This window comes from Amaranthus tricolor, chromosome 16 (assembly GCF_026212465.1).
Source record: "Amaranthus tricolor cultivar Red isolate AtriRed21 chromosome 16, ASM2621246v1, whole genome shotgun sequence".
In the NCBI taxonomy this organism is placed as follows: Eukaryota; Viridiplantae; Streptophyta; class Magnoliopsida; order Caryophyllales; family Amaranthaceae; genus Amaranthus; species Amaranthus tricolor.
The window spans coordinates 5953850-5969904 of record NC_080062.1 but is presented as its reverse complement, the minus strand read 5'-3'; the positions used below and the strand labels follow the sequence as shown (position 1 = coordinate 5969904).

General features: G+C 29.9%; 1 long non-coding RNA gene across 1 annotated transcript; it reads right to left on the bottom strand.

Annotated features, from left to right (window-relative positions):
• Nucleotides 1–4064: 4064 nt before the first annotated feature.
• Nucleotides 4065–11604, bottom strand: LOC130803146 (uncharacterized). The gene is made up of 2 exons (XR_009039858.1): nucleotides 11269–11604; nucleotides 4065–5796 (listed from the first exon to the last, which is right to left on the bottom strand). It is a non-coding gene; the product is annotated as an uncharacterized LOC130803146 (long non-coding RNA).
• Between the last annotated feature and the right edge of the window lie 4451 nt (nucleotides 11605–16055).

Sequence of the window (16055 nt, the reverse complement as noted above, 5' to 3'; positions counted from 1 at the left end):
TAAGTCACTAACATTCTAAAATAAAGGGAGTGTAAAGTATAAGCAGGATTTTATTTTTTGGGATTACAAAGTAGACCGAAAGTGAGAGTAATAAAGTGATGATTAGCTTCAACTAAGACAATACTCGTATTTTTTACTTTATTTTTAAAATTGATATTCTAATATTATTTGACCAGGTTTTGAACGTGTGAATGCTGACTATTGGTGATATTCGAGAAAGATTCTTTTATGACATTTTTGGCACAAATAATAATAACAATGAAATTTCATGCATGCGTGATATTTTTATTGCACAAAAATAATCATCGTGAAAAAGATAATTGGCCTTCTGGAGAACTTTTAGGTAGATCAGCCATAATTATGACTACTTTTAGCAAATATGATTGGAAGTAGTTATCCTTAATTTAAAAATTTATCCAACTAATTAATTTATTAATTTAATGATAATTAATGAGCTTAGAACTTAAATGTAATAAAATGTAATTTTTTTAAGATGTTATTTAAGCTTGTATTTAAGATTTGAAGTTGTGAAATTTCTATAACACTATGACAAATAATTATAGGGAGTTTGGTTAACAATATGTGTATTTAGTTTGCTACTTTCCTTGATCGATTAATGGTCTAGTAGTTAATTGATTAATTATTTAAATGAGCTTTCAAAATATGGACTTAAGAATATTATAATTGTTCATAAGATATATTCATATTTATTTCAAAAATGCTAATTAATCATACTTTTTTATTCTAGGGTAAAGTATCTTTACATAAGTATTAATAAGATTATAATAATGACTTCGTAATTGTATAATTTTTTAAAACTTTTTTATTATAAATAGTTTTATGTCAAATAGAAGATGGACAAAGGGCCAATAGGCCCAATTTTCCCTTATCTTCTTCCACCTTTGAGAAGGGGAATAAATGTTAGACATTTAAAGTATAATAGGAAGGATAAATACCTTGTACTATATAAATTATAGTGACACATATAAATGTTACAGCTCAAGGTTTAAAGTACTTTAAACATATAAAAGCAAGTATATAACGCAAAGGAAAAACAATAGCTCAAACTAGGCCTAGCTTGCTTGACCCGGTCGAGGAATGTGTAAGATCGAGTGGATGTGTCTGTTTGTGTATGGTTGTATTGTTTGACTGTTGTGTTAATTAATATGGTTAAGTAAGAATATATTCATTCATTAAATATTGACTACAATAATATATGTTTTGTTTTTAAAGTGGTGAAATGAAAGCATGAAATCCATATTATAAATAGAGAAAGTTTCATGTAGAAGAAAGGTGGTTCAAATTCCATAGGTCTTATTTTCTCTCCTATTTCAAGAATTCTTACAATTTTTTTTTCTCTTCTTTGCATGAATATTCAAAGAAATAAGTTATAAATTCTTTGTTTATTTTCTGTTTTTATAATCTACAAAACACATGATTATTTATTATCGCATACTTTGTATGATTATTTATTATCGCATACTTTGTATAGCGTATATGATGTGGTTATTTTGTATCTCATAGTGTATTTCATAAATATTCCCTATCTAGTACTTTTGTGGGAGAAATATCACCATAGGAAAATTTTTTATACGCCTAAAACTTATATCAAGTTTTCAAGTGACTAATATTATTGCAAACTAATTTTCATATATTGTCCATTTGATGATCAACAAAGTGAGGAGTTTCATTGTATAATAAAGAGGATATAAATTTGTTATTGTAATTTGTATTATATTTACATTATATTACTAATAGTAAGGAGAGGGTTTAAGCTGGGATTTGGACCGAGTCTGTACAGGCCAACGCTTACTTCTATTATGTATTCAAATTATACAATTAAATTACTCTTATAACTGTAAGACGAGCTTAATACAAAAGGTTCATATTATTATAATTTGTACTATTTGTGCAATTTAATTTAGATAAATTTTTATATGAGACGATTTTATGGTGAGAATAATTTTATTAGGCTGACCAAATGTATATTTACAGTTATAAAGTAATCACATATAACCTTAAAGTGATCACTTGTTATCTTAAAATAACAAATTATAACCTTAAAGTCGAGTCTTAAAGTAATCACTTATAACCTTAATGTGATAACTTATAATCTTAAATAATAGCTTACCATCTTAAAGTTTGATTAATCAGAAAATTAAGCTGATTATATTGACCCATCTCATAGTGAGATTCTTACAAAACATACTGATTAACTTATATATAAAGCACATTTATATATTATAACAATTACTCTTGTGAGAGACCGAATCTCAAAGAAACGACCTTAAAACAATAAGCCCACATTCTTATTTTCTCTTTGATTTGTATCAATTAAACTATTTAACTCATATATCAAATGCGTCTCTAAAAAAATCATGTTGTATATGTTATACATGCTGGAACAAAAACGAAGCCCAATGCCTTTTCAGGACAATTAAAGACATACTAAACAAGTGGATTGCTACCAACACACCAGGCCCATCTCCCCATTTTCAGTTAGTTATAGTAATTTGCTATAGTATTTCATTTCTTATCAAAATAAATCACCTAAAATAATAGGAGTATAATTTTATAGAACTTTATACTCAATTCTAAGTTTTGATTAGTTATGAGAAATTTTAATTTAAAGGTCAAATACCCCAGAATATTGTTGGCCCACATATAATGGTGACCAGTTTCTATAAAAAATCTCAAAAATAAAAATTAAAAAATAAAAGTTAAAATAAAAAAAATTAACTTGATTTCTCTTTTTAATTTTTAAAATTTATGAATTTTTTATAATTTAATTTTATATTTAATTTTTTAAAAATTGACTTGTATAGATAAGAAATCATCTTGGTACATTCTTAGTTAACACTTTTATAGCTGAAATTATTCATATGTAATCAAAAGTTAAAATTATTATAGAAAACTCAATAAAAAATTGGATTATTCTGAGTAATTTTTTCAATATTTTTATTTTTGGCTAGTATATAAACACGGTGTTAAAATCACATATGAAAGTTTATTTTCATATTTGTCTAATTTTAAAAATTTCTTTTCTTCCGTAGATATCATAATCATCTATTAACGTACAATTGAATGATGATTAGTATTGGGTGGTACTAAAAATTTATTAAAAAAATATTAAGCATATTTTAAATCAAGTTTCCTTCTCAAGAGCATGACATGTTACTTTTAATAAATAATTATACTAAAAGAATTCATATGTGAATTTAGCCATATTGATCATAAAAGACTTGTAAATGAGCTACTTTCTAAAAGAAACAATCCGATCCCAAAAACCCACTCCAAAATAATTTTAAAACAATCAACAAAATAAAAGCACATATCAAAATAACCTAAATACAAACTTTAAATAATGAATTATCATCCTTAAATAATTATTCTCAATTGTTTTTTTTTTATCTTCCCATTTCGAATATGGGAAGAAATCAAGATAAACAATAATTTTACAATAGATATTATGAAAGTAGGGTAAAATAATATAAAAAATAAAGATTTTATTGTTTTAAGTGTAAAAATAATGTCATTAAATTTCATGGAAAAAACTTTATATACCCGGTAGATAATCTACCCGGATGACATGGCAATGATGTGGAAGGACACATAAATGACATGGTAGGATGATGTGGAATATGAATTGGAGGAAAGTATTAATTATTGATGACAATTAATTATGGAATTTTGAGCAGACTAATGGTTCAAACTTCAAACTCCACATTTATTGACAATTTATTAGTTTTGGTATTATCTCTTTTTATTTAAAAAAAATAACAGAAAAAGCTTCATTTACTAATAATAATTTATAATACTAATAAAAAGAAAAAAATGCCTTTAAGCATCGTGTTTAATTTTGATTCCAACTGTTGTTCATCTTCTTTTGTTCACCAACCAACTTCTTTTTACTAATAAAAAAATTCTTTCTGCAAATTTAAATGTAATAATAATAATAATATTAATATTATTATTATTATTATTATTATTATTATTATTATTGTTGTTGTTATTGTTGTTATTATTATTTATCTAAGAATTTGTAAATTCTACTTCATTGATTGTAAATCCTAAATCAAGTTAAAAATTATCATTCAAGAATAACAAATTATATATAGTATTGATCATTGTTATGGGGTCAAATAAATAAACCCGTCAAACCCTAACCACCCAACTCGGTTCAATAACTTCTTAAAATAACTACCCACTACTCATCATAACCTACCACTCACCCATCATACCCATGATTCCCACATTAATTCACCATCTAACCTCCATTCTACCATTATAAATACATGTCGCGTACATCATTTGCACCGGACTAAGCTTTTATATTGTTGTCGTTACACCACAATAAATATTCACCCTCCTACGTACAATCTATACTGAACCAAATATTCCTTCAATTGATCTCAACTCATCCTACAATCCGTTAATCTTGTATTCATTCATTATCATATATTCATTACTTTCTGTCTCCCGATCTGACTTGAGCGTCGGAGGGGTTTTTCGGGAAATCACCCTCGGACAAGGCTAACGTTGTATTGCAGGATTTGAGGTCTCATCAGCGGAAGGATCATAAACATTTTCAGCATATTGATGGTTGTACCCGATTACACCTATCTCCAGGTATTTTAAGTGTCTTTTGCACTTCCTCGTTTCATCACCGAAACAATCATTATTATTGTTGTTATTAGTATTAGTATTTGATAATTAAAAATAACAAAAAAAAAATTGAAGGAGAAAAATTTTGAAAGTAAATAAAAGAATGGGATTAAAACAAAAGGAAAAAAAACTACAATGTTTCATCTCAAGGAAACAAACATCGTAAATCAACTTTTACTATTTGTTAAGATTTGTTAAATTTTAATTATTAAATTTTAATTATTTGACAAGTTAGTTGTACATCATGTTAATTTATTATTTATCAAAAAGATTGAAAAATTTCAAGTGACACTTTTATTGGGAGTTCTGCCACTTGAATTGTTGAGATTTGATAAATTTTAATTATTTGACAAGTTGTTTTTACACCATATTATCTTCTACCAATTAAAATTAAAAAAAAAAAAGAAAAACCAAATATCTAATTAGCTATGTTTAATTTAAATGGAGCTAATTACATTACAAAAGGATATATATTATCTATTAAAAAGATTGAAAATTTCCAAGTGGTACTCTTTGGGAGTTCTGCCACTTGAATTGTTCAGATTTGCTAAATTTAATTATTTGGCCAGTTTTTTTTACACCATGTTATCTTCTACCAATTAAAATTGCATTAAAAAAATCTAATTAGCTATGTTTAATTTAAATAAAATTAATTACATAACAAAAAGATATATACTATCTATCAAAAAGATAGAAAAATTCCAAGTCCACTTGAATTGTTGAGATTTGCTAAATTTTAATTATTTGGCAAGTTATTTTACACAATGTTAGCTTCTATCAATTAAAAAAAAAAAAACAACATTGCATTTCATTGAATTCGGTCCTTGCGTCCCCCAAATGCTACAACTACCACTGTATTGCCCAATCCTCCACCACTACTGTTAGATGTAGTGACTCAATAAAGCCCAATGTGTACATTTGATATGATGGGTATATATGTGTCTTGGATGTTAGGAATAGTATACGGGTTGATTGATGAATGGTGATGGATTTGAAATGCTCTAATAGGTACTTGCTGCTCGCTCGACCATGGCTCGACCCAAGGAAGGTTGCTCGACCAGTCGAGCAAGAGATCATAAGTCGGACTACATTCTGTCTCCCACTCGACCCACTCGGTTGTTCGCGAGTATTCTGTTTTATTTGGCAACTTTAAATCAGTTCATGGACATTCTGGTTTCAAAGCCTATATAAGGCTATTGTATATCTTTGTACATTCAGAATGTAAGATCATTTGTGTATAATAATTGGAAATTGAGTGGAGAGCCACAAACAAATTCTTAGGGTTTTAGTGAGAGGTTTTAGAGATTTGATCTATTCTCTCAATGTGATCAACTCTAAGGAGTTTTTGTCAAGAGTGGATTATAGTTTGTAATCAATACTCTAAGAAACAATAATATTCATTCAATTGTTAAGGGTGGAATTTTATAGTCTGATATCACATTGATTTTAGGATTTTCTCCACCGCTCAAATCTTGTGTTGTTTCTCTTTGTTTTTCAATCTCTGTTTTTGATCTTTGTCATGTTCTTTAAAATTAAGGCAACATATTATTCTCCATATATTTTGCTATATATTTAGGGAACAGAATATTTCTGTATATTCTCTTATTTAGGAAACATCTCTTGTATATATAGACAACAATGTATATTGAAAGAAGCTGAATGAGAACACAGATTAAAACCCTAAAACTCGATTATTCTCTTAATCATGGTATCAGAGCCAAGACGTTTCTGAGGAGAAATCGTCTAAGCGGCTTCATCATCTACCGGAAAATTAAACCTTACCTGAACAGAAAAAAAAATGGAGTCAAAGGACACCATAATCATGCCAGACCAGCCTGTCACAATGGGGCAGCTTTTGCAACTGTTCTCACAGTTAAACACCAATAAGCCACCTCCATCACCACTCGAAACAACCACAAACACCACCACAATTTCGATTCCTACATTCTCAATATCAGAAAAGTTAACTCACCAAAACTACACCATGTGGTCCAGGTTGATGCAATTAGCCCTAAGTGGTCGTGATCGGCTCAACCATATCATCGCCGATCCACCACCACAAACGGACCAAGAGTACAGCCAATGGACCAGGCGAGATTCAGTGGTTATCTTATGGATAATCGAAAGCATTCATCCGGACCTAGTCAACCAGTTCATCGATTTCCCAACCGCAAAGAATCTTTGGAAGGGGATCGAAACAGTATACAACAGTGGCAGTGATGGTCTCCAAATTTTTAATCTCACTGTCAAGGCTAACAAAATCGAGCAAAGGACCGACACCTTGGAGAAATACTACAACAACTTAATAACTTTGTGGAAGGAAATCGATAAGAGGCAACCAAACCCGATGAAGGACCCAGAAGACAAAATCATTTACAATCAATTAACCCAAAAAAATCGATTGTATCAATTCCTTGCAGGGGTAAATGAAACTTTTGACAAAGAGAGGAAGACCTTCTTCTTTAAGATCCATTACCCACTGCAGAGGAGGCATATGCATTCATAAGGAGGGAGATAATGAGAAGGGGAATCATGAAAAAGGAGCCCTCATCAGAGTTAGATTCATTGGGCTCAGGGGGCGTGTTTGCTGTCAAAGGGAGATCGGAAAGATCTTACCGGAAAAATGACGAAAGAAGCGATCTTCAATGTACCTACTGTGGTGGGATGAGGCACACGAAAAATGAGTGCTTTAAACTTGTGGGATACCCGGATTGGTGGCCAGACACGAGGAAGAAAGGGGCAAAAATGACGGGCCAACTCTCCGATCAACCAAGGCCTGGAAGAGCAGCGATAGTCTCAAGCACTGATGGAAAATCGGATGAACGAAATTCCGTGGCAGCCATGGTTAAACACTCAAAGGAAGATGGAGGTAATAAGGGAAAGCAAAGCCAGAGAAAGAGTGAAGGTGAAAGTGACCCTTCAAATGAAGGGTACACGTTTTTAAAGGGAACTTTGAGGGGCGACGTGGCTTCCTCTTCTTCACATATTTTTTCCTTTTTTTGTGAAAATAATGATACCTTGTCTAATTGTACTAAAGGATGGATTCTTGATTGCGGAGCTACGGATACGATGTCTTATGATCAAAATGATTTTTTAAACCGTGTCCGACCAAAAAAAAATCTCATTAAAACCGCTAATGGGGAAGAAATTAAAGTCGTGGGTGCTGGAACTATTACTGTGTCAGGAAATTTAACCTTGAATAATTGTCTGTTTGTTCCTAATCTCTCACATAAACTGCTATCCGTTAGTCATCTCACGAGGGAACTCAATTGCACTGTGCTTATAAAATCTGGTTGTTGTGTTGTGCAGGATGTTCAGACGGGCAAAATTATTGGGCGTGGTATTGAAAAAGGTGGTCTGTACTACTTGGAAGAGACGGTTCAACAAGGCAACGCAGTTCTTGCTCACGGGTCACGGGAGAAACAACTGTGGACTTGGCATCGTAGACTTAGACATCCATCTTTAGGGTATCTTGAGAAACTTTTTCCCACTTTAGCTAGATTAAATTTGGATTTTAAGTGTGAGACATGTATTCTAGCAAAAAGTCATAAACATTCGTATCCTAGTAGTTTGAATAAATCCAGTTTACCGTTTATGATTGTTCATTCTGACGTTTGGGGACCCGCACCTATTTGTGGAATGCATGGTTTTCTTTATTATATTGTGTTTATTGATGATTGTACTCGAATGAGCTGGATTTATTTTCTTAAACACAAATCTGAGGTGTTTAAAGTGTTTGTCGATTTTTATCACATGATTTGCACCCAATTCCAAACCCCACTCCGTATCTTGAGAACTGATAATGGACGTGAATATGTTAACACTGAGATGCACAAATTCTTTGCTAGTAAAGGCATTATTCACCAAACTTCGTGTCCAGATACACCCCAACAAAATGGTGTCGCTGAACGAAAAAACAGAACCTTACTAGAGATAACCCGTGCCATAATGCTTGAATCTCATGTTCCTGCCACCCATTGGCCTGACGCTATTTCCACCGCTACCTACCTCACTAACCGTCTTCCCACAAAAGCCCTAAACTACAAAACACCTTTAGAAACCCTTCAAACATACCTACCCATACCTTCCTCACATTCCTTACCCCCCCCCCCCCCCCCCCCGAATTTTTGGGTGCACTGTCTATATTCATTGTCCAAAACGAATACGAAGTAAACTGGAACCAAGGGCTATTAAGTGTGTTTTTTTGGGCTATGGAAGAAACTAGAAGGGGTATAGGTGTTATGATCCCAATGATCGACGCATGTACACTACGATGGATTGTTATTTCTCTGAATCCGAGTACTACTACATTCATCCTCGATGTTAGGGGGAGATGCAAAGTGACGATCTCAGATGGTTAACCGGTTCATGGATGCTAAACCCAGACCCTCAAGAGCAATTAGGCAATGCTACCAAACTGTCTCCCCAAGTTGTGCACCCCATACCACATCCAGTTATGTCTGAACATCAGGTTAGTCCTTTACTTGAGCAAGATAAGATATGTGATGTTGATATTGTTGATATTACTAGTGTAACTGTGGAGATAGGTAAAGAGCAGACAGGTGAACCTCAGGGGTACATACTTCCACCTCGCTCAACTCGAGGTATACCTCCTAGAAGGTATGATCCAGATTATGAGGTCAAGAGATCGAGATATCCTATTGATTCGACCGTGGAGGGAAACATGTCACAGAGTGCTCTAGCATTCAAAGCCGCTCTCTATGCAACCGAACTTCCACAAAATGTTGATAAAGCTATGCAAGATGTTAAATGGAGGAAGGCTATGGAAGAGGAGATTGACGCTCTACGGAAAAATGAAACGTGGGAGAAATGCATCTTACCAAAGGAGAAGAAAATAGTGGGATGTAAATGGGTGTATACAGTGAAGTATAAAGCAGATGGATCCATCGAACGGTACAAAGCTAGACTTGTGGCGAAAGGGTATACACAGACATATGGAGTTGATTACCAAAGAACTCAACCGTCATCCACGGTCTCGTGCTTTAGCATGGCAAATATCCGACTGCTAGTAGATTTATAGTGGATTTGAGGGGAAAGCATGAATCGGCTGCAAGCGACATACTCAACCTCTTCGAGGGCTGACAAATGATAATTAAACAAAAAGTTGATACAATAATCTTCACAAGATGAATTTCCGGCATGTACACACATCTTTCCGCATTCCCTGATATTGGATTTTTCACTCAAGGTTCACTATAAGGGATCCGATAATCACTGCACCGATGGAAATCGAGATTTGGATATTTGTTTCAAAGAATATATACAAAAAGATCACAATAATTCATACAATCGCAAAATTTTTGATTCAAGTAAGTTCTATGAGACGCAAATTGCAAACCAAATGTGCCAAACTAATGTACAGAGTTAGGTAGATAACAGCAGATAAACCAACAAAAGGAATCAATTTATTTCTTGTCGAAAAGCTAAGACAACAACAAAACGTACAGCCCGTCTTGCTATGAAATCGTGTACAATCTCATAACATGTATTAGAATTACTATTTAACCCATGTATTGAACCTATGTATGAGATGTGTCTCACAGTGAGAGTGTATCATACAACAATTTGTGAATCGTATAATATATAACACAAAAGAAGCTAGTTCAAGCATTGTAGTATGTACACATGCATAGATCATAGATGGTATTCAGTCCATCGTAAACTAGTATCTTAGATTCGCCCCGCTTCTGATTTCAGTTTTCTTAGTCACAAAAAACATACTTTTTATTTATATAATCAACAGTTATTTCTCACAACTCAAATTGATAAAATACCCACTTCAATAATTTATGTTCATCAATTTTTGCAATTTCAGTTGATTAAAAGATCTTTGATCAACAATCAACACCAGGTTTAGATGGGTAAGCTTTCCATGAGAAACCTTATTTCCCACTTGCACAAAGAAATATCTAAACTTTACATCATAAATACACCAAACAAATAAATAGATAAATAAATAAATAAATAATAAGCAAACATTTTTTATTTTTAATATCTAACCTTTCTGCATACTTTGTACTAACAGAATAATTTTATTTTTAGTTTCCATAATTAATGATATGAAGTACAATTATTCATAACAAATCTTCAACAATTACATTTATCTTGCAAGAAATCATATCAACACTAAATCACACAAGAAAAAACCTGATTTACTTTTAAATCCCTTTAAAATCAAAACAAAGTAAAAGAAAATAAGAAATTACAAGTAACAACTGAAGAAATAAACTCTAAATCTGCTAATTATAAACCCTTTTTATAGCAATGTAATCATAAATGTAAAAACCTTCAATAAGAAACCAAAAAAAACCCAATCTTTTTTCGTCAAACAAGTAAAATCCAATCTTTTTTTTATCAAAAAAGTAAAACCCAATCTTTTTTCATCAAAGAAAAAGATCCAAATTTATTTCATCAAAAATAAAAAAATCCAATCTTTGCATGTAATTTAAATAAAAACCAAATCTTTGTGGCATATAGAGAGTTAAATAGATCCAAATCATCCAAAAAAAATGAAAAATCAACACAAAACATAAGAAAATGCAATAAATTAAAATTAAAATAAAGGGTTAATTATGAAATTACCTTAATGAAAGAAAAAAGGATGAAACCCTTGAACCTTACGTGAAACACTTGTGGAAGAGAAAAGAAAGAGAATAAAAACAAGATCTAAAGAGAAAAGGAGAGGTTGTGAAATGTTTGTTTTGGGGGAGTTTTGCTTTTAGTAGGCAACACAATGTGGTGATTGTGAACAAAGCTAAAGCAAGGAACAAAGGCCTATTTATGAGGTGGGGATATTTGAATGAAATTGAAATGGAGAGGAATATCCTATAATTGACTATATTTAATGGAGGATCCTAATTCCTATTTTAATTCCAATTAATTAATTTAATTAATAATAAAGGGGTCCATGAATGCTATTTGCTAATTAAGTCGGTCAATAGGTCTTTATTTTGGTTTGGTGCTTTATATAAAGTTGTCCATAACTAAGATTTACCGAGTATTCTAAAATGCTTTAGTTGATATTAATCATGCACAAATTATTGTGATAGACTGTTTTTCAAAAAGACACATTTGTTAAATATCCTTAAAGCCCACAAGGGTTATGATCATATGTGTTTGATTATTGTCAGAGCCGTCTTAAAAAATTTAAAGGCACTGTGCAAACTTTTATTTGATGTTTTATTTATAATAAATATATTTATTTTATTAATAAACTTGATATATTTCATTTTTATTAACTTTTTCATATACGGGAGAAAAAGAGAACCTTATGCGGTCAATCATCTCGTATATCCTCAAAGACCCTTTGATTATTAAGTTTCAATTATTTGAGTACATTTGTTTTGAACTATAGAAGATTGTTGATGTAATTTACTTTAGGGTTGTTTATGAACATGTTAATGGTTAGATCAACACTTTCGCTTTATAAAATGAGTCGGTATGTTTAAATTATATTAATTTTAAATTTAGATGGGTCAAATCTTTTTATTAAGAGTAGCAATATGGGTATGAATAATAATAAGTTAACTCATCTCAACTTTTAAAAGGTGTGTTTTAGGTAATCTCAAATAAAATATATCTATAGCACAAATTATCTTTTTATGTTAGAAACTCATTTAATTAACATTATTTAAAATTTGAATTTGTCATTAAAAAAAATCAATAAGACAACATGAAAAATTTATTAGGTTCATCTTTCCTTGAACTAGTAATTAATAGCTTGCATCAAGAACTCAAAGATTTCAACAAATAGTAAAATAAATTTATTTTATATACTTAGGCTCGTTAAAAAACGGATAAATATAAAATTTTTTTAAGACAATTATAATTTTTTTTCATCTAAGAGCATCCTTGTAAACTCAAATTCTTTGCAATAAAATTGATAAATCAAAATGTACATCAATTTATTGGTTATAGAGATTATTGTAGTGGGAATCAAGTACATGTTAGATCCAATCTTAAAGCAATACGAATCACATCTATATCAACTTTAAAATCACGGTAATAATATAAAAGTGAAAGTTAATTGATTTTCTCTATGAAATGAAATTTTTACACTTCTATTAATCTTATTCAAATTGAAATTCCTCAAAATCAAAGGAATATCTCAAAAAATTCATGAGTAAAAGTTTCAAACTCAATTATTTGATCACTTTCTTAGGTTTCATCTTGCAAAACAAATAATTAAGACTTATTTCTATTTTTTTATGTCCCACTTAATTTACAATTTTTTTTTTCGCATAATTTCACTTCTTTTCTTTTAATTCTACTTATAAATTTTTTTTCTCTTTTTGTATTTTAAACACTTGTTTTATCATCTAAAAAAACCACTCATTTTATCATATGTTTATTTATTTATTTTAAGTCTAATTTTCTAAGGATTAATTTTATATTAAAAGTTTTAAGTGCTTTCTCAAACAAAAAGATAATGTAAAAACTATACATAACCAATGAAGGTGCATCAACGTCTCTTATGAGGTGTGGTCCGCCGAACAAGACAAATACAAGAGTTGGCTAACCTCATTAATCATCACTCACCATCCAAAATTCAATTTTTTATTCCTTATATAAATTACTAAAATTATTAGTCATCATCAATTGTAATAAAAAAATAATAATTTTATGTTGTTTTTTATTATGGGTTGGTCTCCTTCACCTTTGGTTCTAAGAATAGGCCACCCAACTTTTCCTTCAATTTGAAGACTACTAATACTCAATTACACTAACATTTTTGTTGGACATTTATAATTGGTGTTTATTTTTAGTACTTAAAATAAAACAAACACTTTGTATTTTCATTAAAGTTGGTATTTTTATATAATTTAAACTATTAATATTGTTTGATTGTTACAATACTTTAGGTAATGCCCATTTTGATTTGTATCACATGGTATTAATCACAATTACTTGCAATATCTTCTAATTTGGTGTCTTTTTGTAGGAATTTTTTTTCTCATCTCTTAATCATTGAGTTTTGAATAATATTTGGAGCTAAAATTTGATTAAGACATGCATATACACCATATTTGTTTGTCTCATAATTAAAGTATATATAATAACTATGGAAAGAATTAATCACTCAGAAAAGAATGTATTGTTTGTTTTGATTATGTTGAAGAATAATTTTATGCATAAATTGCATACAAGCTAAGCTAATTAAGTTACTTTTGTAAAAAACCGTCTTTAATCAATGAGTTCAAATTCTCATATAGTTAAAACGTCTCACAGTAAGGTTATCTCATACAACAATTTATAATTACGTATAGATTCTCTAATATTGTTAATTTTAATTATAGCATTAGTATCTCTAAGACAAATTCTTGATCAGATATGAATAGTCATGCTTTATGAAGTATTTTACCTCTAACATAAAAATCCCCTTTTCTAACAAAAGGAGTATATTATTTACAAATAAGTATATCTGCTTTAGGCTTAGACTTGTCTATATAATAACTCGAATTTTTTTATATAATAAAAAAATAACAATTGAGTTAGTTGCCCATATTTACAATATCTAGATTATATTTGTGTGACACTGAAACAAGTTTTTTATTTATCAACTATTTTATATTATTTTATTTTAATTTTAACATTACTACTTCGTATTGGCGAAAACAAAGTGATTGGGGCGGCAACAAAATCACATTTGCAGGAAACAAAATATTAGAGGCATAAACTAATAATTGTCTCTTCAAAAACAGTTGAATCTGGATCATAGTTTTCACATCAAGGTTATTTCTAACTGCCCCATGTTTTTATGATCGCATCACAAATAGACCTGCCTCATGTATGAGTCACCACTAGACTTGTTAAAACGGTCCATCGAATAAGTTGTTAGTTGGATCAGATGACTTTTAATTGGATTTTAATTGAGGGATTTGGTTCGGATCTTGCATTTTTTTTTCTTATAAATATCAATAATACAAAATAATTTTTTTTTTTCAATTGATTCTTTATACCATTTAATAATTATATTGTTACTTAGTATATTTGTATATTTGTCTAGGTAATAGGTATTGATATTGTTGTATTTCTCTCGGATATTTAAGATTTTTGAGTAAATAAATGTAATTTTATTAAGAAAATTAGTACTTTTTTGTTCGCCACTACAAAATAAATAAAACCAGATTAAAAATATTTATTTTTGAAAAATAAATAACTTAAATATCCGTTTATGGTCCAAGACGACTATATGGTTACAAAGATAGGGACAGACATGTTTATTTAGATCATCGGATTGATTTCAGGTCAGGTGTTTCGGACCGATTTAAATCGTTTCGTATGTTCACATTAATTTTTATATAATTTTATATTAATTCATTTTGATGTCGGTTCAAGTCGAATTTGGTTACAAAATTATTTAAATATCGAATTGTCGAATCTGTTTTGATACAATATGATATGATTGAGAGAATAATTATAGGGCTATAAATGAGAATTAAAGTGATTTCCACGAGGCTTGGGAATGTAACATAATCCAGGCAAAAAGCAAGCATGTGGCTGGTTTGATACTCTCTGCAAAAACACCTATTATTATTTATTGTGTATTGTTATTTTTGTTGTATTTTTTGTCATTTTACGTAAAGTGTTATCAGTTCCATAATATAATCATCTTTTTATAAACTACAAATATTTTAGTAGCTGGCTCCTTTTCGTAAAGTTCTTCTTTGCGAAAGATGCGGTTCAATTACTTCTTCCATAATACTCGCTATATATTTTATTTTTGTAAATTTTATATTACTTCCTACGTTCCGTTTTAGTCGCTACATTTGCATGGGCACAGGAATTAAGAAAAGTGATTGACCTACACTATAGCTGATTGTTTACTTTATAGAGTATAGTATTTTATTATTGTTAATTGAAAAAGAAAAAGGAAAAATAGATTGTTAGGTTACTTTATAGAGTATAGTATAGTATTTTCTAAATTTATTTTATTCCTAACTGATTGAGTCTAAAGTTTTGTGGAAAAATAGACATTAGTAATCTCTATTTTATTCAATCCATTCACTTACAATAATCTCTATTAATTTTTTTTTACATAATTATCTCAAATATAAAATGTATATTTTCAAAATAATCTCAACTATTATCTTTCTTTTGTAATGAACTCAATTTGGATTTATTATAACTATAAAATCAATACTTGAGATTAATAAAATAAAAGTTGGTTACATGTTATAAAATCAAGTATAACATTTAGAAAAAGTAACATTCAAACTCAAAGTATTAGAAATGAAACTTAGAATCTATGGTTTGAGTCTTCATACAAAATTAGCGGAAATTAATACCCAATAGTTTAACACATGATTTTCTTTATTATATATAAAGTAAAATAATAATAATAAAATAGGAATATTATTAAAGAGTAG